Source organism: Odocoileus virginianus, chromosome 3 (assembly GCF_023699985.2).
Source record: "Odocoileus virginianus isolate 20LAN1187 ecotype Illinois chromosome 3, Ovbor_1.2, whole genome shotgun sequence".
Taxonomy (NCBI): domain Eukaryota; kingdom Metazoa; phylum Chordata; class Mammalia; order Artiodactyla; family Cervidae; genus Odocoileus; species Odocoileus virginianus.
This window is the reverse complement of record NC_069676.1, coordinates 58,861,492-58,885,838: the sequence shown is the minus strand read 5'-3', so window position 1 is coordinate 58,885,838 and position 24,347 is coordinate 58,861,492. Positions and strand designations below refer to the sequence as shown.

Genomic DNA, 24,347 nt, shown 5'->3' with positions numbered 1-24,347 from the left:
TGAGAGCGTCTGGGTTCTCCTCTGAACCCTCACTTAGACCCTGGGGTTTTGTGGTCACAATTTGCCATGCGAAGGTATTGAATGGTACCTGTTTAATATAAAAATACATTGTGACTGTGTTTTTTTAAAAATACAATGTAAGATGCTATTATGGACAAAACAACCATATAAAAAAGATGAGTAGCTATATTAGTTTCTTATTGTGTTAGTTGCTTAGTTGTATCTGACTCTGCGAATTGCTATCTAATAAATTACCATAAACTTTGTGGCTTAAAATGACTTACATTTATTGTCTCTCAGTTTCTGTGGGTCAGGAGTTCAGGCATGGCTTAACTGGGTTCTATGCTTATAGGGGCTCACTGGGTGCAACCAGGTGTTGGCTAAGCTCTAGTCTCATCTTGAGGCACAAATGGAAAATAATAGTTCTCCAACCTCAGGTTTTTGGTACAATTAATTCCTTTGCTGTTATAGGACTGAGGGCTCTAGCTTCTTGTTGACCCTCAGCTCCTAACCATGTGGGCTTCCTAACATGACCACTTACTTCTTTAAAGCCAGGTGGACTTTTTGTTTGTTTGTTGAATATCTCCTTTATTGCAGGTCTTAAATTTTATCTTGTGAAATATAGCATGTATAAAGAAAGGTTTATAAAATATATGTGTCTAGTTTAAAGAATGATATTAGAATAAATACCTGTATGCCCACCACTCAAGAAATAAGCTGTTACCTTAGAAAAAAAGCCCACTAGACTTTGAAGTCTCTAGAGTTCGCTGGTAAAACAAAATCTCATATGACATGATGTAATCATGAAAGTGACATTACATCATCTTTGCCACATTCTGTTGGTTAGAAGCAGAGAAGGCAATGGCACCCCACTCCAATACTCTTGCCTGGAAAAGCCCATGGACAGAGGAGCCTGGTAGGCTGCCGTCCATGGGGTCTCGAAGGGTCGGACACGACTGAGCGACTTCACTTTCAGTTTTCACTTTCATGCATTGGAGAAGGAAATGGCAATCCACTCCAGTGTTCTTGTCTGGGGAATCCCAGGGACTGGGGAGCCTGGTGGGCTGCTCTCTATGGGGTCACACAGAGTTGGACATGACTGAAACGACTTAGCAGCAGCATTGGTTAGAAGCACAGGTCCCACTCACACTCAAGAGGAGGAGATAAACAACAGCATGAATGCCATACATATCAAAGCAGGCAGCATGTTAGAGTCTGTATCACCGCAGCAGTAAAAATTGTGTGTGTAGAAAGGACCGAAATTTCTACTCCTGTCAAGACAAGTGAGAAGAGGGCTAAGGTTTAGCCTTTGAATTTGGCAGTGGGAGGCATTGTTGCCATTGGCAAGAGCAGTTTCAGTGAAGTAATAAGGATGAAGTCAGCTGAAGTAAATCCAACAGAATCGAAAGTGAGAAATCGGAGAGTGAGTAGAGATGACTCTTTTAAGGAGTTTGACTGTGGAAGGGAACAGAGAGATGAGAGGTGAAAGGTCCTGTGGTGGTTATGTGTTCATGGGAATGACGCAATGGAAAATAAAGGTTTGATGATGCAAGAGAGAGGGAAGGATCTTTGCAGGAGGAAGGCTCTTGAGTAAGTGAAGGAAAGGGGATGAGATCCAGTGCACAAGAAAAAGGGACTTAGGGCAGGATGAGGATGACTCAGCTATTCTCACAGCAGAAAAAGCCTAGTCTGGGTGTTCAGACACATGTCAGTGTGTAGGTTTAGTGGCTGGAGGTTAATAAGGAAGTTCTCTTATGATTGCTTCTGTTTTCTCAGTGAAATAAGAACAATGTCATCAGCTGACAGTGAAAAGAGGGAAAGTAGTGGAGGTTTGAATTCAGAAAATAGCCTCTTAAAAAGTGGAAGAGCAACATAAATAAGACAAACAGGTTTGCCCCACAGTGCTAGGACTCACCTGAGGTTTCGTTTTTGTTGTTTTAATTGGAGGATAATTGGTTTACAATGTTGTGTTAGTTTCTGCTGTACAACAGTGTGAATTAGCCATATGTATACATGTAAACCCTCCCTCCTGAGCCTCCCTCCACCCCCTCCTTCCCACCTGTCTAGGTCATCACAGAGCTGGGGCTGGGCTCCCTGTGTTATATGGCAGCCTCCCACTAGCTATCTATTTTACACATGTAGTGTATATATGTCAATTCTATGCTCTCAATTTGTCCCACCCTATCCTTCCCCCACTGTGTCCACAAGTTCATTCTCTGTGTCTCTCTTCCCGCCCTGCAAATAGGTTCATCAGTACAATTTTTCCTAGATTCCATATATATGTGTTAATATATGATGTTTGTTTTTCTCTTTTTGACTCACTCTGTGTGACAGACTCTAGGTTCACTCGCATCACTACAGGTGACCCAGTTTAATTCCTGTTTATAGCTGAGTAATATTCCATTGTGTATATGTACCACCTGAGGTTTTCATAAGTTGAAAGTGTGACTGGTTGGCAAACCTGCCTTGTGCCCTCTGGCCACATTCAGTGGCTTGGGTGTAGTCTTAAAGCAGCAGCAAAGGTGCGCTGGGACCGTGCTGTGGCTTTGGAGGACGGCTACAGAACAAGGAGAGGGACGAGGGGATGAGAGTGTGTAGCCGGGAGCCTGCACGGTTGACCAGTCACCGGTGAAAAAGGGAGTGAAGCTATGTGGGGATGAAGAGCAGTGGCTGGGTCACAGACTAGCATGAGACTAGAGACCCTGATGTGGTCACAGTCTGGTAGGGTCTACATACTAGTGAATGTGAAACAGACCAGCAGGAGTTGGTGTGGCACCCAGAAAATAGGGTGCTTGAAACAGAAGCTTTGCAGGTGGTGCAGGAACACAACACTATAAATCAACTATACTCCAGTAAAACTTAAAAAAAAAAAGAGTGGTACAGGTTTTGATAATGACAAGGTCGCGGGTATGATGGTAGAAGGGAATGTGTGGGGTAAGGTGGAGAACAAGCTATTTGGAAGCAAAAGGGGGTCAAGGATTTAAGAGACTGGAGCACAGGTGACGGTTTTATATGGATAAACTTATCAAGAATGATCACAGCAAGGGACTTCCTTGGTGGTTCAGTGGCTAACACTCCACACTTCCATAGCAGAGGCCCCAGGTTTGATCCCTGGTCAAGGAACTAGATCCCACATGCTGCAACTAAGACCCAGCACAGCTGAATAAATAAATTTTTTTAAAAAAGAATGATCATAGGGAAATGGTGGAGGAAGAGAGATAGGGCAAGAGAGAGATAAAAACAATGAGAGAGAGAGAGAAAAGGTGCTAGGTGGAAGAGGGGGCCGGTCTGAGGGTTGTGCATGCCGAAGCAAGTAGAGGTGCCGTGGTCTGCTGGCCCGTGTTCCTGAGGAGCCAACTGTCTTAGAGAGTAGGGAGGAAAGAAACAGGAACAAGCATCCTCCCTGGCTCCTGGCCACATGATATGAGGAGAGGGGAGCCTCTCTCAGAGGCCTACAGAGGAGCAGTGACCTTAGGGGGATGCTGAATTTAGTTAGAGCAAGGAGGTGAAAAGAACATTGCTGTGTGGGAGACTTAACCACTTTTTTGGGGAAGCCTTCCTGTTTATTACAAACAGCCTTTTGAAATTTTCCTTCAAAGCACTTATCACAGTTGAAAATTTTTTTTACTTCCATATGGGAAACCCTGATTGATATTCGTGACTTCCAACTGTCAGCCGAGTGTACGCTCCTCGGTTTTTGTCTCGTCACAACAAAGATTTGGAGTGATGGACATTAAAGCCCCCTCAGCGTGTTACAGCTCTCAGGTCTTGGACAGACTATGTTATAGCTCTCAGGTCGCAAACGGACCATGTTACAGCTCTTAGATAAATCAGTGTTACAGCTTAGTGTTACAGCTCTATTTTATTTAGATAATAGCAGGAAAATCCATCTTTGAGGCATGAGGCCACATCGATCCAAAGACGCAAAGGAAAGAGCGCCCCATCGCGCAGGAGAGAGAAAGAAAAGAGAGTTTTGGCTCCTCTTTTTATATGTTTTTCTCTCCCTGGGCCTGTCCTATGTAAATTGGGCCAACCAGGAGTGCTGTTTATTTTACCTGAGGTTCTCACTCCGGTCCTTGGACCTTCCTTTGTTCTGTTTTCATGGGCTTTTCCCTCCCAGGTCTTTTAGCCACCGCCATTCTGGACTCCTTTTCCCTATTCAAACTACCTGACACAACTAAGCTCATGGAAGGCAGGTTCTGCATCCTGGTAGTGGTGGGTCCCTAGCAACCAGCTGAGGGGCCACCACAGGGGTACTACTCCATCAGTGTTTTTGGCCAGAAAGGAAAGAACAGACTTCCAAGAGTGTAGGAGATGTAACTAACTTCCCTTTCCCTCTGCAGTAGAGGAAGACACACCAAAAAGATGTGGGAATAGAAACTACCAGTTAACCCTCTCCTGCGTACCTTGATCTCTGCTTGAATACCCTTACTGACAAGGAGCTTATTACCCCCCAGAAGTCATCTAAGGATGATGTTGGAGAGATCTGAGGGTTGTTTGTTTTTTTTTTTTAATTTTCTTAAAATGAAGACTAGGTGGCACTATCAGTAAAGAACCTACCTGCCAATGCAGATAGATGTAAGAGACACGGGTTCTATCCCCAGGAAGATCCTCTGGAGAAGGGCACAGCAACCCACTCCAGTATTCTTGCCTGGAGAATCCCATGGATGGAGGAGCCTGGCAGGCTGCAGTCTACAGGGCTGCACAGAGTCAGGCATAACTAGCTGAATTACAATGTTGTGTTAATAACTCAGTTATATATATATATATATGTGTGTGTGTGTGTGTGTGTGTGTGTGTGTGTGTGTATGTTTTCCTATTCTTTTCCATTATGGTTTATCACAGGATATTGAATATGGTTCCTTGAGCTGTACAGTAGGACCTTGTGGTTTATCCATTCTCTATATACCAGTTTACATCTGCTGATCCCAAGCTCCCAATCCAACTTTCTCCCAACCCCATCCACACCTCTTGGCAACCACCAGTCTAGGTTTAGTGTCCTTGAGGGGTTTCTTAGATGCATGTGAAAGCTGCTGCATGGTACCGTCCACTTCTGTTGACCTTCTCCCCACCCAGGAGAAACAAACAAGCTGGTTAAATAAACCATGATATAGCCTTTTGCAAAATAGTACACAGTTGGAAAAAGAATGATGTATGAGTCATATCTCTTATGCACGGATAGGCACAGTCTTCTTTAAAAACATAAAGGTAGAAGTGGGCTTAATACTGTATAAAGGTGTGTAGGTGTGTGTGTGTATCCCTTGGCACTCCTAAAAGAAACCTGCCCAAGTACAGTCACTCCCTTCTCTGGCTTTTTTGAACCTCAGTTTTCTCCCCTGTAGAAATGGGTATTGAAGGACTTCCCTGATGGTCCAGTGGTTAAGACTCCGCACTTCCACTGCAGTGGACACGGGTTTGGTCCCTGGTTGTGAAACCATGCACCTCTGATTGGGACTTGAACCCATGATCTTTCAATTAGAGTCACTCACCTGGTGTCTGGATTTGCTGAGGCTCAGGTTCTCTGTGTCTAAGCGCAGAAGGGATTCAGTGAGAGGCAAAGCGATAGATGAGAAGTAGATTTGTTAATATAGGATGCTTGTGAGGGATGCAGGCAGGCAGGTGACGGAGCTCTGCCCCAAGGGTTAAGCAGGCTACATTTTTATAATCAAAGTAAAGTGGGGAAGAGGGAAAAGACCTCCCTCTTTCTCATTCTTTGAGTAGATATTAGGCTTACATCACCAGCTCCTCCTTCATGTCAGATAGGAGAGTATTTGACCTTATGAGGTCAAACTAGGACTGTCATGGCACTTACTCAAATCAGCAGAAAGATGGTAACATATTACTAAAATGTGTTGAATTATCTCAGGTGTCTGTATAATGAGAATCTCCAACTTTGGAATGCCACCTTTCCCTTAAATTCCTGTCCTTGGTTCTAAGGATCACTGTCTTGCTGACCACGGCCAGCAGAATGCAAGCCTCACTTTTTTCTCTTTCACTTAATAACCTGGGATATACCTCTTGCTTTTATTCATGGTTTTATCGTTAAGCAAGCCTGCTTCATTCCATGACTTTCTGATGGGTTTCTTGAGTGATCATTAACTTACAGTGGTCCCCCAAAGTTCCCTCAGTTTCCAACTCTACCTATAATGCCCTGCTGAGACCGCTACAACTACCTGTGTAACTATCCCCTCTATCCCTATCAGTCAGGGAACTAAGATCCTTATGCTGCGTGGTGCAGCCGAGAAAGGGGGAGGAGGTTGACAGCCTGCTTATTGAAAAGTTTAAGTAGTGTATGCAGTTGTTTTGTAAATGTTAGCATACTTGACGCTTAATAATAATACTTCCACTATTATTTTTAGCGTAATTACTAACGATTACTCTCATCCTGAGTCTCCCTAGGCCAGAGCCTTCATAGGAATTCCACAAACCTCATGAAATTGTAGGTAAAATTTAATAATTACTGTTTGCTTTTTCTCTGAGAGGATCAATTCTTCATATCATAGTAAAAGAAATTTGTGATTCAAAAAAAGAAGAAAAGTTACGGATTTTCTGAATAGCAATGGAGTGATAACCCCTGAATTTTCCCTTTAATTTAGAAGTCCATTTTATCTTCCCTGAAAAGCGTTCATATCTCCAGAGATTAGCCTCAAGAGCCTGTCCTCTATCTTCCCTTTTCCAGTGATGTTGAAATCTGCACACCCTCCATCCTCTGAAATTTGCCGTACCTTTGGGGTTCTGTCTTGGCTCTCTGTGATGCTATAGAGGTGACTGGGAGAGTGTCCATGGTCAGACCCATTTCATGTCTAACATAAAGTGCTTTTATTTTATAGTCTCTGTTCTCCTTTTGCAGGCAGCAGAGCCTAGAGGCTCTTCCTTCAGTGTGGTGGAGATGGAGGGCAGAGGAGTCTACCTTCTTTGAATACTGGTGTCACCACTGACCAGCTCTGTGGCATTGGTCAATTTCCCTAAGCCTCAGCCACTCCATCTGTAAAATGGGTCTAATAGTAGAGAGCTGGACTCTAGATTAAATGAGACCATAGCACTTAGCCAACACCCTCTATGGTTACTGTAATTACCCTTATCTTAGGAAGTGTTCAAAAGTTCCGCTGCCAGGAAATAATGCATAAAATCTTTAGAAATAAGAGATCCTTGAGAACTGCAAGCCCATGTCACACAAAGAGAAAATGAGCCTAGAGAGGGAAGGGGACATGTTCCAGGTTGCACAGCAAATTAGAGGCAATGCCAAGGTAAAAACCGGGCTGGAGCTCCCAGAGCAGGACTTGTTCCACTGCTTCACAAGCCCCATTTGTTACAAGGGATAATCCCTCATTGACTCATCATTACCATCCAGAATCCATACTTTACATTAGGGTTCTCTCTTGGGTTCTATGGATTTGAACACATGTATGACAAATCAGCTCAGTTCAGTTGCTCAGTCATGTCCAACTCTTCACAACCCCATGGACTGTAGCACACCAGGCCTCCCTGTCCATCACCAACTCCCAGAGCTTGCTCAAACTCATGTCCATCGAGTCAGTGATGTCATCCAACCATCTCATCCTCTGTTGTCCCCTTCTCCTCCTGCCTTCAATATTTCCCAGCATCATGGTCTTTTCAAATGAGTCAGTTCTTCCCATCATGTGCCCAAAGTATTGGAGTTTCAGCTTCAGCATCAGTCCTTCCAGTGAATATTCAGGACTGATTTCCTTTAGGATGGACTGGTTGGATCTCCTTGCAATCCACGGGACTCTCAAGAATCTTTTCCAACATTACAGTTCAAGAGCATCAATTCTTCGGTGTTCAGCTTTCTTTATAGTCCAGCTCTCACATCCATACATGACTACTGGAAAAGCCATAGCTTTGGCTAGATGGACCTTTGTTGGCAATGTCTACTTTTTAATATGCTGTCTAGGTTGGTCATAGCTTTTCTTCCAAGGAGCAAACATCTTTTAATTTTATGGCTGCAGTCACCATCTGCAGTGATTTTGGAATGCAGGAAAATAAGTCTGTCACTGTTTCCATTGTTTCCCCATCTATTTGCCATAAAGTGATAGGACTGGATGCCATGATTTTCATTTTTTGAATGTTGAGTTTTAAGCCAGCTTTTTTCACTGTCCTCTTTCACTTTCGTCAAGAGGCTCTTCTGTTCCTCTTCCCTTTCTGCCTTAAGTGTGGTGTCATCTGCATATCTGAGGTTATTGATATTTCTCTCTGCAATCGTGATTCCAGCTTATGCTTCATCCAGCCCAGCATTTCACATGATGTACTCTGCATATAAGTTAAATAAGCATGGTGACAATATACAGCCTTGACGTACTCCTTTCCCAATTCGGAACCAGTCTGTTCCATGTCCAGTTCTAACTGTTGCTTCCTGACATGCATACAGATTTCTAAGGAGGCAGGTCAGGTGGTCTGGTAGTCCCATCTCTTGAAGAATTTGCCACAGTTTGTTGTTATCTACACAGTCAAAGACTTTGATGTAGTCAGTAAAGCAGAAGTAGATGTTTTTCTCTACCTCTTCTTGCTTTTTCAATGATCCAGTGGATGTTGACAATTTGATCTCTGGTTCCTCTGCCTTTTCTAAATCCAGCTTGAACATCTGGAAGTTCTCAGTTCATGTACTGTTGAAGCCTGGCTTGGAGAATTTTGAGCATTACTTTGGTAGTGTGTGAGATGAGTGCAATTGTGCAGTATGACAGATATCCACCATCATTTATCATGCAGAATAATTTCATTGCCTTAGAAATCCTCTGTGCTCTCTGAACTCTTCCTCCCCTCACCTCAGACCGCTACTGATCTTTTTACTGTCTCCATAGTTTTGCCTTTTCCAAAATGTCATATAATTGAAATCATACAGTATATAGCCTTTTCAGATGGCTTCTTTCACTTAGTTATATACATTTAATTTTCCCCCAGTGTCTTTTTATGGCTTGACAGCTCATTTTTTTTCTTTTGCACTATCTGAATATACCACAGTGTGTTTGTCCACCTACTGAAGGATATCTTGGTTGCTTCCAAGTTTTTGCCTTTATGAACAAAGCTGCTATAAACATTCATGTATGGTCTTGTGTTGCTAAAAGTTTTCAACTCATTTGAGAAAATACTAACAAATGCAATTGTTGAATTGTATGGTAAGAATCCATTTAGTTTTGCGAGAAACCACCAAACTGTCTTCCAAAGTGACTGTTGCATACTATTGTGTGTTCCCACTGGCAGTGTGAGTGCTTCTGTTGCTCCACATTGTCACTAGTATTTGATGTTGTCAGTGTTCATTTTGGCCTTTAAAATATACATGTAGTGAACACTGATACCACAAGTGGTGAGAGGAGGCTTCTCTATAGCTGTGCTGTGCAGGTTTCTCATTGCAGTGGCTTCTCTTGCTGTGGGGCTCTAGGGTGCATAGGCTTCAGTAGTTGTGGCACATGGGCTTAGTAGTTGAGGCTCCCAGACTCTAGAGTACATAACTGTGGTACACAGGCTTTGTTGCTCCACAACTTGTAGGATCTTCCTGAACCAGGGATTGAACTCATGTCTTCTGTATTGACAGGCGGATTCTTTACCACTGAGCCACCAGAGAAGCCCGTCCATGGTTTTTTGTTTGTTTCTTGTGGTTTTTTTTTATTTTTTTTTTTGCCTGCATCAGGTCTTAGTTGCAGCACTAGGGTTGTTGCAACATGCAGGATCTTTTAGTATAGCATGCGGAATCTAGTTCACTGGGTTTGATCAGGGATCAAACTCGGACCCCCTGCATTAGGAGCACGGGTCTTAGCCACTGGACCACCAGGGAAGTCCCATCTCCATGTTATTTTAATTTGCATTTCCCTCATGACATATGATATGAAGTATCTTTTCATATGTTTTTTTGCTTTCTGTATATTTCCTTTGGTGGCTTCCCTGGTGTCTCAGTCGGTAAAGAATCCGCCTCCAATGGAGACTTCCTACAATGCAGGAGACCTGGCTTTGATCCCTGGGTTGGGGAGATCCTCTGGAGAAAGAAATCGCAACCCACTCCATATTCTTGCCTGGGAAATCACATGGACAGAGGATCCTGGTGGGCTACAGTCCATGGGATCACAAGAGTAGGACATGACTTAGTGACTAAACCACCACAACCACCATACTTCTTGATGAGAGATCTGTTCATGTCTTTTGCCTATTTTTTAATTGGATTGTTCATTTTCCTACTGTTGAGTTTTAAGGGAGATAATCATCCTTTTCCAGATATGTCATTTGCAAATATTTTCTCTTAGTCCGTGACTTGTCTTCACAAATCCATTTTTGTCCTGTTTTTCATCCCAACATACCTAATCAGCTCCTTTCCTTCGGTCCACATCCACATCTCCAGCTGGGTCCTGGCAGCCTGTAGATGGTAGTCTGTGGCCGTGCCCTACACAGGTGTCCTGGTGAGCCATGCCCACCACTTCCACTGCTGGTGAGAGTCTTCGAGCCATCTCACGAACAAGACTTCCTTTGCGTTAGTTCTCCTGCCAGGTTTTGCCATGTCTCCTGCTATTTCTCCTTATACACATACCAGAACAAGGCCCTTCTATCATGCTTCTTCAGCCAAGGGTATGTTCCATCACAAAGTCAGGGTCCTTTTTTCACTTTCAACATATGCAATTTTAAAAAATAATATTGAATATGTTTTTAAAACTACAGGATTTTTTTAAAACTATTTATATCTGTATCTAAATTATTATACATAATGTTTATAAATATATTTTAAATGTTTGGACTTAATTACACTACACTGTTAAAAGTACATACTTTGAGGAAAGAAGTGGGAAGGAGAATTAGATTGGGATGAGATGGGAAGGGAGTATAGATAGAGATTTGCCCTTTTTACGTATATACTTCTGTACTATTCAGTCATTTTATAACAAGCATTCATCACTGCTAATATTTTTTTAACTAAATGGAAAAAAGTCACGTGACTTCTCATTTCCTTGAACTTCTGATGTGCCTTTAGAAGTATGAACTCCTGCACTGCTGGTAAAAACCGCTGTACCAAGGGGTAGTGTGTGTGATAATCTTCATCACTAGCACAAAGACGAGCAATTTGTGTGGTGTCTGGGAAGCTCAGGGTGTGATAGGAAAATCACTGTTGTGGAGCAAGGAGACCTGAGGTCAGTTCTTGAATCAGTCATGTGATCTGAGGTACTCTGCAAGCATCTTTACTCACCCTTATTAACTGTTAATTGTGGACCAGCCTAAACAGAAAGAGCCTAGGGCCAAAGCATGCTGAGGCCAAAATGTAGATGATGGAGGCCCTTCAGCTCCACTGACTTCAGCAGCCAGGGCCAAGAAACTAGAAGGTTCAGGTAAGCATAAAGGGAAGAGGGGTCAGGCTAAGGAGGCCCCAGGGCAGTTCAAGATGATTCATTACCTAGAGTGGCATGTAGTAACTAAGAGTCAGGAGGATCCTGTGTATACTTCCTAAAAGATCAGTCAACTCACTGAGAAACCAGCATCTCATTCAGTTATCGGTTCATCCATCCACTTACTGAACAAGTGTCAACTGAGTATTGACTATAGACCAGGCTTTCTAGGTGTTAGAGTGATAAGGTTAAATGAAGTAGGCATGATCCCTACCTTGATGGAGTATCATGACCTAGCAGTAGAGACAGAGTAAATAAGAAAAGAAGTAAATGTATAATTCTGAACTAAGATAAGAGTTACAGGGAGGGTGGGGAAAACCTGTCTAAGGACATGAAGTTTAAGTCAAGATCTGAAGAACAAGATCCATATGATGGAAGAGGTGTGGGAATAGTATCAATCAAAGGCCATGGAGTGAGATGGGCTCAGAGTCCTCCAGAAACTGGTGAAGCATGCTGGGTGAGGGGTAAGAGATACAGAAAGAGAGAAGGGAAAGGTAGGCAGGAACCAGTCATGTGCTAGAATGTTATTCTAGGAGTAGAGGAAAGCCCCATAAGGGTTGTAAGCAGAGAAAGGTCATAATATAATCAATAAATTTTAAAAGATCACTCAACTGCTGCATGGATCATTGATTGGAGGGCCAAGAGAAGAAAGAGTCATTCTGTGGGGGAAGGGATGACCAAGACCAAGCAGGGATTTCAGTGTCCAAGTCAAATCAGCATTTACAGGGGTCAGAGCCTTCCTTCTCCAAGCAGGTGAGATTGGGCAACAGAGATGGGGTAGGGAGGCCAAGGCAGGCCCTTGGCTCCATAACTACCTGGACACAGAGGCTCTACCTGGGAACATACCTGGACACGGGTGAAAAGAACTTGCTAGGGCATTCCTGCCTCTCCCTGAGCAGCAGGAGGTCTGAGGCTTCCCCAGGGCTTCCTACCTGTGGCTGTGAGTAGCAGGGGGACCCAGGCAAGACAGGTGAGGCAGAAGTTAATAACTCCAGCACAGTGCGTGGCCCCATATTCCCTGTTTTCATAGCAAATAAGCTTCTCCTCCCAACACTCAGGTACAATCATGTTTTTCCTCCTGTTTGTGGACCAGCTGGGATTCTTCTGTATGTTCCTTACCTTTGTGTTAGATCTCTGTAAACAGATAGCAAAGCCCTGGAGCAGAAATGCAAGGTGGCAGGAGTTATCCCACCATGAAAGTGAAAGTGTTAGTCACTCAGTCATGTCCAACTCTTTGTGACCCCATGGACTGTAACCCTCCAGGATCCTCTGTCCTTGGAATTCTCCAGGCAAGAGTACTGGAGTGGGTTGCCATTCCCTTCTCCAGGGGATCTTCCTGACCCAGGGATCAAACCTGGGTCTCCTGTATTGGCAGGCAGATTCTTTGCCATCTGAGCCACCAGGGAAGCCCACCATGAGCTTTGAGCAATTCTTTCCCAATCAACCAGTTTGAGTAAATTTCAAGTCAGTGAAAGCCTAAACTATGAGCCTTTGCTTTTGAAAGCCTAAAAAATTCAGTCCTTATCTCAAACCAGTACTACTTTAGAATCTTCAAGTTCTCCCTATTGAACAGGATATATTCTAATCTGGCTCATAAGACCCTGGATAATGTGGTCTCCGCCTACCATCCAGCTCACCTGACCCTCACCTATCATACAGCTTGTCTTTTGTATGTGTGCTATATTCTAAAACATCTGGGTTCTCTAGTGCTCCCAGGTTAAAAAAAAAAACTGTTGCATGCAGTGCAGGAGACCTGGGTTCAATCCCTGGGTCAGGAAGATCCCCTGGAGAAGGGAATGGCTACCCACTCCAGTATTTTTGCCTGGAGAGTTCCATGAACAGAGCCTGGTGGGCTATACAGTTCATGAGGTTGCAAAGAGTTGGACATGACTGAGAGACTGACCATTACAGCTGATTTACATAGGTGAGATTTTTGTTTGGTTGGTTGGCCATGCCACACAATATCCAGGATCTTAGTTTCCCAACCATGGATTGGACCCACACCTCCAGCAGTGGAAGTGCACAGTCCTCACCACTGAACAGCCAGGGAATTCCCTGTCCATTTCTTCTTGATTGTCCAAGTTGTTGGTGAATAGCTATTGATAATTCAGCCCTATTTTCTTTAATGTATAGTTTCTCCTGAATATAGACGTGTCTATATTTCTTCTTTTTAAGTAGCCTATGAACTCACTGAGACTAGAAAAGTTCCTCTTGAACTATTAAAATAGCTGCTCAACAAATATTTATTAGGTGTGTATTTTCAGCAAATAGATCTTCAAATCCTTGTGCTGGAAGAAACTCAAGCAGTGTAGGCCATAAAAAGGCAGGCTACAAAGCACCAAGTACATTTAGGTCTCACTTTTATAGATATATATGTTTGCATGTGTGTATATACACATGTGCCTGGGAAATCTCATACAGAGGAGTCTGGTGAGCTACAGTCCATAAGGTTGCAAAAGAGTTGAACGTGACTCATCAACCAAACAACAGCACATATGCATATGTATAAATGTATATAATGTGTACTCTAAAATATTAACAGCAGCTACCTCTCTCAAATGAACCTATAGATGTGTGTGTGTGTGTGTATATATATATGTTCAATTATGGTTTATCACAGGATATTGAATATAGTTCCCTGTGTTATATAGTAGGACGTTGTTGTTTATCCATCCAATAGATAATAGTTTTCATCTGCTAAGCCCAAACACCTTTCCTCCCCTGGCCCCCTGCCTTCTTGGCAGTCACAAGTCTCTTCTCTACACAGATATATTGTTTATCTTCATTTTAAAATCTTTATGGTTAATTTTTTCTTTTTAGAACACAAAAATAATGCAGTTATTTCTTAAAATCAATCAGTAATATAAAAATTACTAAATTAAAAGTCCCCATAAATCTCTTCTCCTACAAAAACATACCAGTAAAAGTTATGTGAATAGTTTTTCAGGTTTTTTTCATGAATATTTGAATATTCATACCTAATAATCATTTTCAAACTATGATAGTAATCTGCCATTTACTTTTTCTTGCTCAGTAATAAATCATTGATTCATTGTACATGATTTACCAAGTTAACTCTTTCAATAAATGAGTTCATTCAACAAATACATATTGATTATCAACCATGTGCTGGTCACTGTGTTGGCAATACAATAGTGAACAAACTGTATAAAGTCCTTACCCTCGGGAAATTTATATTCCAATTGGAAAGATGAACATTAGCATAATCATGCCAGCATACAATTATAATCCATAATAAACCCTATTGAGGAAACGGGCTGGGTGCTCTGATCTAGTTTACAGGGCCTGATCTAGTGAGACTGAACAGTCAATAACTAAGAGAAGGTTAGGAGAGAAGGGAAATATTGTGCAGAGGAACCTCTAGTGGCCTGGTGCTTGTGAGGGCTGATGATTGGCGAAACAGGCTGGAGGGCATGGGGTCGGGGACTGGTGGGTGGCAGCTGATGTTCACGTCATCCTTTCTTATCTGTAGGTGACTGAAACAGCCAATGGGACTGCCAGGACAGATGGATCAGGACTCACACCTCTGGATGTGAGTCCTCAGCATCTACGCAGTGTGGGCACTTCCCTTCCTGGTGCTGCTCTATTCATCTTGTACTTCTGAGCCGTGTTGACAATGCTCAGTGCTAGCCAAGGTCCTCCTCATCTTCCAGCAGGCAAGCTCCTCACCCCAGGCCATCACCTGACATGACTGAGCAACTAACACTTTCATATTTTTTTATATACATCTGTATTGACATATGTACAGGATTGCCATACAGAAAATTTCTTCCACTGTGTTCCTAATAGAACAGCTCTCTATTTTTTAATGCCCAAACTTCATAGAATAAATGTATCTATCCCACTATAATTTTTCTGTACAATGTTTGTTTAGAAAGCATTTATATTTATATCCCCAGACTCACTACAGCAGGTTTAACAAAACAATCTGTGAGAAACGTCTTGAGGTTTTTCTTACATTGTCTTACATTCCAGACACAGCCAAATGTTAGAATCCCACACAGACAACTTAGAACTCAGAACAAATGGCCGCAAAGCGGATATGGAAGATGTTACTGTAGACAAGCAACTTTTTGTAACAAGCACGTTAATTTGTGTTCAGTATCACATTGCAAGCATTTATTACCTAACATCAGTTAATTACTTACATATAGACATGCTATGGGATCGCACAGAGTTGGACAGGACTGAAGCAACTTAGCAGCAGCAGCAGCAATGTTATTATCTTAGGTATGTTTCAAAATTTGCAACTAACACCTGGCTAATTAAAAAAAATAAATATTTTCTAAAAATAAACATTTTCAAAGTAAATTTAAAAAGACAATTCAAGTGTTAAACAGGGTAATGATATGTTTAAATGAGATCTGCAAATTTCTTTAAAAATTAGGTGACAAGGGCATTAAAGTTATATTTTCTTTTCCTGAGATACAGGTATGGGATGTTTTTCAGTTGATAATAAAGTTTTCACTCCTGCAATGAGATTTATTCTGAAATCATATCTAACCATTTTTGCATAGGAAACAAATTTGCATGGTACTCATCAGCAAAGGTCATTCTCTGTACAGTATGGGGACTGGGCCCATAGTTATCACCCTTCCATCTACTGTGTTGATTCAGGTTCCCCAAAATTATTTTACTTATTCAAAATACAACTTCTATAAATAAATAAAATACAAAAAAAAAAAACAACAACAAAAATTGACTGTGTGTTTAGAGTTAGTGTGTCATGTGACATAATCTTTCCAATTCAAAATAACATGAGCTAGATTATCAGGCATGCTTGCACAGATCAAAATTTTAGGAGATTACTGATATTAAGAAGGGCTTTCCCCCCCACCCCAGACAAGTAGTTATTTTGGTTTTAGGAAAAAAACTGTAATAAGGACTCTCATTCAACTCAACCTAAAGTACTGGGGAACAAAAGGAGACTGTATGAGAAAGGTCTTGGGAACTTTCATAGAACACTCAGGCCCCAAGAAGTATCCTGAGGCAGTCAGGCGTGGAAGCAGACCCAGGAGTCAAGTCACATTAGGGCTTCCAGCGCCCCTGCTGTTTAGCTCTGAGTATTGGCTTCTTTCCTTACTTTTGATGTGAACAAGCTTTGTCCACAGTTCTTGAGTTTCAGCTTTTACCATTTTAGGCACCAGAAGGAGACTAATTTGATGATCTGTCTGGTTCCAGTAATCCAGGGAAAGAATTGATTTAATGGTTCAGCTTGGGTCAGGTACCACCCCTGAACAAATCAGCTGTAGTCAGGAAGTGCTGGTAGAAACCACAGCTAATTCAGAAGTGGGGTCGGTAAGAGGGGAGGGTTTCTGAGCAGTTAAGCCCATAGACATCCATGACAGGTTTTGAAGAAAGAAAAAATAAAACAGGAATAAAAATTGGACAGATTCCATCCCTAGCCTTCAGTTTTGCTCATTAAAGTCACAAAAACTTAACCAGTGTATCCACCATGTCTGGATCTCTATGTGGATATGAGTCCTAGCTTTGCAGCTCACAGCTATGTTGCCCTGGATAAGTCGGGCTTTTAGAATGGGGCTAATAATTTCTCTTTTTCTAGGCTGTTGTGAAAAACTCCTGGTGAGAAACCGGTGGTTCTTGGAGAGGCGGTGGAGTGAGTCCAGTGAATACAAGTACGAGCTCTAGAGCAATGCCCTCAGTCAGGAGTGAGTGTGCCCCTGGGAGTCATTTGTCAATGTGTGGATTTATTTTTGGTTGTCACAAGTAGGAGCGGGTACAACTACTGGATAGAAGCCAGGATGCAGTTAAACATCCTATGATGCACAGGACAGCCTCAGATGTCAAGAGTGCTCAAGCTGAGAAACCATGCTCTAGAGCCAAGTTATCTGATTCTATCTATCTCCATCACTTCAAAATTTGGTAAATTACCTTACTTTTCTATACCTCAGTTTTCCCATCTGCAAAGTGGGACTAATACTATGAACTATCTCCTAAGCCTATTGTGAGGACCAAATGGATTAATATATGTAAAGAGCTTGTGCCCCTGCCTGGTACATAGTTCTCCCTAAATGTAAGCTGTTACTTCCTCCAAACTTAGCTAAGCTTCAGAATCACTTTGAGACCTTGTCTAATAATAGACTCCCAGGAACCTTCCCTAGTTGTACTGGATCTCAATCTTTGGAATTTGGAATCCAGGAATATGGGGAGTTTAGAGTTCCCCAGTTGATTTGACTCATCAGCCAAGTATGGGAGTGAAGCCTTGCTATGCAGAGTGTGGTTTTCAGACCAGCAGCAACTCAGAGCAAACTCCGATGTGCACACAAATCACTTGGGGGCCTTGTTAGAAGTCAGGTTCTGGTTCAGCAGTCTGGTTGCTACCTAAGATTCTACTTTCCTAACAAGCCTCCAAGTGAGGCCAACACTGCTGGTCCTCCGACAGTACTCTGAGTCCCAACACGCCAAAGTACTTTATAACTGCATGTTATGGATTCCATACCCCCAATATTGCTGCTGGACCCAAAGCCTATTGAGTGCCACAAGGTTGAGTTGGAATAGCTGCCATTGTTTCTTCTCAAGAGCTAAAAGCAAGGTAAGGAAAGAAAGCTGTGTGGGAATGCTTCAGATAGCCTTTATCTCCTGGGGACCCCCTCTACCCCGCCTGAGCCGAGATGGAAACCCCCCAGAAGGTCATCCACTTACCACTTGCCTGGCTGCAAAAGTATATCCCCTTAGCCAGAAAGAATAAAACCTTTGGAGGCTTCTGGAGTCCCATTTGTTGTAAATTACCTGGAAGTCATTTTGCTTACATTGGAATTGACCTGGAAGTCAATTTGTTCCTTTTCATGGCTGATGTCTCTTAAATAAGAGTATTGTTCTTCAATGTCAGGCCCCACCAGCCTCCAGGAGTCTGTGTTCAGAGAGAGTCAGAGATAGGACCGCACCTGAAAGCTCTTTAATTCAGTGGTTTTTCAGGGTGTCTCTGACACGTGTGTGATGAACTTAGTGGGGAGATGGGTAATGTTTGTTTATTTTATATATATATATATTTATTTATGGCTGCGCTGGGTCTTTGTTGCTTCACATGGGCTTTCTGTAGTCGTGGCGAGCAGGAGCTACTCTCTAGTTGCGGTGTGCAGGCTTCTTACTGTAGCGGCTTCTCTTGTTTTAGAGCTTGGGCTCTAGGTGTGCGGGCTTCAGTAGCTTTGCCACTTAGTCTTGGTAACTCTCGCCCACGGGCTTAGTTGCCCCATGGCATGTGGGATCTTCCTGGATCAGGGATCAAACCAGTGTCCTCTGAATTGCAAGGGAGATTCTTAACCCCTGGACCATCAGGGAAGACCCTATTTACTTTCATAATAATGTATTTGTGTTAATATGTTCAATCCATGGTGGCTTAGAATTGTGTTATAATACTTCTTTTTGAAATTTAGTTTTAAATTATTGACTTGATGAGAAAAATAATAAAAGTATAACACATATGTGATAAATGACTTAACTTCCAGACATGCTGTTTCAGTTGTTTCCTTGTTTTATGAATGGAGAAGCTAAAGCAAGAGAGGCCCTGAGTCTCGATTTTCTTTAAAATAAAGATAATCATCCCTACTTGGTAGGGTTGTGGTAAGAACTAAACAGTTCATTTACAGCACTTTGTACATTGCCTGGCCCGTCATACATACCTAAGAAATGTTAGCTGCTCACATTAGAGTATTAGATGAGAAACCTTGTTAATATGATCACTGACAGTCTCTCTGAGCCTCATGCTCCCCATCTGTAAAGTAAAGGCATCAGATGAGAAGGCTAAGCATCTCTGGCCATCCAGCTCCCTCATCCTCTAACATGCCAGAGGAAAATATCTGACAGAAAGATGTGGAACATTAAATCTTCTCTTTTCAGTAGGCCTCATTTTATCCATCTATAAAATGGGAGAAATAAAGACTTCTGTGACAATTCCTACCAACAAGTCAGCCTATTTAAATAACCTATTAAACATCATATTAAAAATCTGTTCACTTTGGTATGTTCTTAATTGACACATTTGAGTGCTAGAGCTAATCCAGCAAGAGAAAAATTATTGGAAAAAAATCGGCACTAAATGTATATGCTCACATCCACTCACAGATAATGAAAACAAAGGCTAGAAGCCATGTAGCTTGTCAGAGAGCAAAGGGCTGTTAAATTCTAAAGCCAAGGCTTAAGCTCCTGTCTCCTAGCTCTCAGACCAAAGTTTCCTTCTCAACTTCTCCTGGTCTCCTTCTTTTATCTCCCTTTCGGGAGAGGCTGAAGATCCCTGCAGGGAAGCTATTCCCTGTGCTTGACAACAGTGACTTAATTTGCCCCCATGTGGGTATAGAGGCTTGTTGAGTTGCCCGCGCAGGACGTCCTGGTGGTTTCCATTTGTTCTTCTGGGATCTCCATTGCCAGTTGTTTCAGAGTCTGCTCGACCTTCTAGGTGGGCGGCGGAGGCAGGGGCAGGAGTGTCCTTCTTCTTTTGTGGTCAAAGCAATGGGGAACCGGATGTCTGGGGGACTGTGACATGGCGAATCAGTCTGTCCGGGACCCAAATCGGCTGCTTAGCACCCTGGGGAAAAATACAAGCACACCCTTGGCCGCTGGTTAGTAATGGGTCAGGACCCTTCCATTGTCCTGAAAGAAGGTCTTTCCACTTTACTAAAGGTTTCATATCTTTTTGTTCTGGGTTCCAGTGACGGAACATAGCTGTTAAACCGGCTTGATCAGCATTAAGGTTATTGAGCACAAAGAGGGCGTGCTGCAAAACGTGGTGTGGAGAACTATATTTGAACTGCCCTTCCTGTAATTTAGAAATTTGTGTTTTAAGTGTCTGATGTGCCCTTTATACAATTGCTTGTCCCTGGGGATTGTAAGGAATTCCTGTACAGTGGGATATACCGAATTGGGCACAGAAATTTTTAAAGGACTTAGATGTATAAGCTGGAGCATTGTCTGTCTTAATTGATTTTGGCATTCCTAAATAGGAAAAACAGGCAAAAAGATGTTGAACTACATCTTTATAGGCTTCTCCCGTTCTGGCAGTAGCCACAGTGACATGGGAGAAGGTGTCTACAGTAACATCCACAAAGGATAGTTTTCCAAAAGAAGGAACATGTGTTACATCCATCTGCCAAAGCACCTTAGGTAGTAAGCCATGGGGATTTACCCCAAAAGGCAAAGTGGGAACTGAAGTAGGGCAAAGTTGACATGTCCTAAAGATCTCGCATGCACATTCCCTAGGAATATGGAATTGATATCGAAGGGCAGTTGCATTTTGATGATGCATAGCATGTGAGGCTTTAGCATCTTCAAAAGCACTGGCCACTATGGTTCGGGTTAGCAAATCTACCTCTTGGTTAAACGTATGGAGGGGTCCAGGTAAATTAGAATGAGGTTTTATATGTCCAACATAGAATTGCTCTGACCTTTTCCAAATTTGTTGTTGAAGGGTAGGTAACAATATAAAAATTGTGGTTTTATTTTCTGGTAAAACAGCCGTTTCAATTTGAGGAAACAACCTAACTACATACTGCGAGTCAGAAAATAAAAGCCTGGTCTGAAAACTCTTTGAACACCTCTATCATGGCTGTTAATTCTGCTTTCTGGGCTGATGTTTCCCCAGTATTTAAGCTTGAAAAGACTTAGAAGTGTAAGCAGGGGCGTTGTCAGTTTTAAGACATTAAGATAGCACAAGTCTTAACAATGAGGGGTTATTTTTGGTAGAAGCAGAATGAGCTGTTATATGTACCATAATCTTAAATAACACTTATTTACTTCACTAAAGTATCAAAAGATTTTAAAAACAAATATAAATCACTTAAAGGCAAACAAATTCATAATTTCTTATTGAAAGATTCATTCTAAGAAAACTTTGTTCTCTTAACATAGACAGTAGACTAAATTCCAGTCTGTTACCAATTTACCGGATAGCAAACAAACAAAATTTTTCAGTTAATCTTAGAAGTCTTTTTATAAGTCTTGAAGAACTAGCAGTATTTTTTTAAAAGGCATGAGAGTGAAACCACACAAGGCATGTTTAAAATCTAATGAAATTGTAATTGACAAAGTAGCCTGGTCATTGCTGTGACTTGTAACACTTTAACGTGATAACTAAAATTATAACTGACAACATTTTACCAGGACATATCAGATTTTCATGAATTTTACATAATTTCTAGGATATCTATATAAGTAACATCAACTGCACAATATAACCTGAAAAGATTTATCACTCCTCCAACAATAATTCCCATGCAATTTAACATGTCAAATGAACTCAGGTAGTTTAATAGCTCTTTGGGATGTCTCAGGGGCCCTCTGAAGCATCCCAAAGTCAGCTAGAAGTCAAGCTATTTAGGCAGTTTTGTCAATAAATATCAAAAGGGTTTATAGTACTCTGTCAGGTAGAATCATATAGATCACTGTGAAATAATATATTTACTTAGCCAAAGTAAAAAAGATTTTAAAGGTAAACATAGAACAGATCACTTTAGAGGTAAAGAAACTTAAAATCCATTATCAAAGGCAGTTCAACGTCTCAAGAAAACTTGTATTTATGCACAAAACTCTTCCCTTGGAGTGCACTTCCCATCAAACCTTCTTAACATTTTCTGTACCCATTACTTTATTCTCCCATTCTGAAACAGCCACCTGTCAGACCTACTTCCTTTTCCCTTCATAAAATCTAACTTCATTCTTCATTCCTTCTTTACTGAACACACACATCCTATTTTCCTTAAGCAACCAAGAATTGACTTTTATATTAGCATTCTATAGATTGGTGAGCATAAATGTCAGTGCTAATTTTTAAAACCCTTGCTTTCTTAAAACATTTTAGGATGGCATCAAACATTATTCATTTATAGTCCAAAATCTCTAGTTTTTCTGTAAGAGGAAGTTAGTGTTCAGTAATGAATGTTTGAGTCTTATTATTATTATTTTTTTAAATGATCTAGCTATTCAATAAATCAGTCACTTAATTTAGCACAACCCTAGAAATTCAGGTTACCAAAATCTAAAGGGACTGTTTTAGAGAGACGTTTCTAAAGTATGATGATTTTTAATAGCTTATCTAACAACTCCTATCTCATTTACATTTTTTTTGAAGTTTCTTTACTTGAGGTACTTTCCTTGTTGACAAACTTGTAACAGATATTACAATATAACAATATTTAACTTATAATAAACCTAGACATAATGAAAATATTTTACTTGATGTTAATTACTCTAAGACATGTCTATATTAGATAGGTCAACAAACATTAATATCAGATATTTAATACTGAATATTTTCCAGTTTACCTGAACCTGGAATTTATTGTTTAATTTAGAATTATTTGATTTGTAAGTGCTTACTTTTTTTTAAAAGTCAATTAAATAAAGCTCATTTACCAATTAACCTAAAAAATATTACCCAGAGACAAAGACATACCAAGACATATTTAGACAGACACAGTGCAAGATCTAGCTTCATATTCTAAGTTTGGTGATGAATTAGATTGTATAAAATTTAACTAGTTTATAAAAAAGTTGAAATAAATAAAAAAATTTTAAAGGCTTTTCCCCTTTTTCTCTCAGTCTCAGGAGTTGGAGATGGTCTAGATAAGTGTTCCTGAGAGCCCTGGTCTCAAGGCACAGGGAAAGAAAATCAAGTTCTAACAAAAAGCAAAATGGCCATCAAAAATCACAACACAGAACACAGAGTTAAAACACACATATAAACCTGGCAGTCCTCATCAGACACTCCCTTAAATACAAGAATACAGTCTCTCAGAAAACCTTCTATAGAGACACAGAACTTTAGATGTCTTCAGAGGTTTTAAGAGGAGGAAAGGAAAAGAAGGAGGAGGAGGAGGCGGGAAAGGGGGGCGAAAGGAGTGGCCTTACAGATGTCTCCTGCCACCTGGAGACACCCAGGCATTACGGGACTTTTCCCTGGGCTTCCAGAGAAGGGAGGACTGGAACTCGGCCCTACTGGAATTCGAGTTCTCTGCCAAAAGGAGGTGATCAGTCTCCAATCCTCAGCTCAAGCTGAGGCCCTTCGACCGAATTCCTGCGTCCAGGACCAGGGGATTAGAAAAACGGGAAGGATAGGAAGGGCTCGGGAGAGGACAGAGAGAGGGAGGGGGAGAGAGGTCAATAAAGTCTCTTGTTCCTTACTAGTCGGGGCACTCTGGCCAGTTGTCTGCGTCAGGAGACGAGGGACAAAAGGGTCCCAGTTGCAGCCGCTGGGTCTGGTACATTGGCAGGCAAGCTGGCCTCTGAGTACCCCGAGTGGTCAGGATGTCAGTCTCAGCGAAGAAGAGTCCCCACCAGTTGCAGGACGGGGGACCCCTTCTAGGGCCTGTAACTGAACTCTTATAAATGAATTGTCGGAGGAGACACATGTGCTGACAAAGCAAGAAATCTCATTGGAAAGAGCACCGGGGTGGAGGGCAGGAGGGTAAGGGAACCCAGGAGAACTGCTGTCTTCTGGAAAACAAGGACATTGCTCTTGGACAAACCTAGAAAAGAACTGAACACCGGTCTTTTTAACTTTAATTCCTCTGCAGTTAAGGAGTTGCATTATGATTCCAATAAAAAGCTGTCTTTCTTTTGACTCACTGTTACCCATCTTTGTTAGTAATTAGAAGAAGAAAAAGGAAAGGATCTTTAGAGAAGAAGGAAACTGAAACGTACCCACTTTTCTTACCCTACCTTTCTTATGCAGGGGGGCCTGTAGCGCCCTAGTGGGGTTTTAAAGAAGAAACCTAAAGCCTACCCACCTTCCTCACCCTACCTATCTTATGCAGGGGGGCCTGCAGCACCCTAGTGGGGTCCTAGCAGTCCCGAAAACTGAACAATGGGGCGGGCTTACCTTCGGGTTCCCTGTTCGTGGCACCGCCTTCCGGGGTCCAGCCTAGGCAGGATCCAGGGGGTACCCTCAGGATGAACGGCGTCGGCGAGAGAGAGAGAAGACACGTGAGACTAGCCTTG

At 41.9% G+C, this 24,347-nt stretch overlaps 1 long non-coding RNA gene across 1 annotated transcript in view; it reads left to right on the top strand.

Annotated features, from left to right (window-relative positions):
* LOC139034432 (uncharacterized) overlaps window positions 1–15,875 on the top strand; it is a 30,012-nt gene extending 14,137 nt beyond the window's left edge. The window contains exon 4 of the long non-coding RNA XR_011486935.1: window positions 14,872–15,875. This is a non-coding gene — a long non-coding RNA (uncharacterized lncRNA). The remainder of the gene's footprint in view (window positions 1–14,871) is intronic.
* Window positions 15,876–24,347: the final 8,472 nt, after the last annotated feature.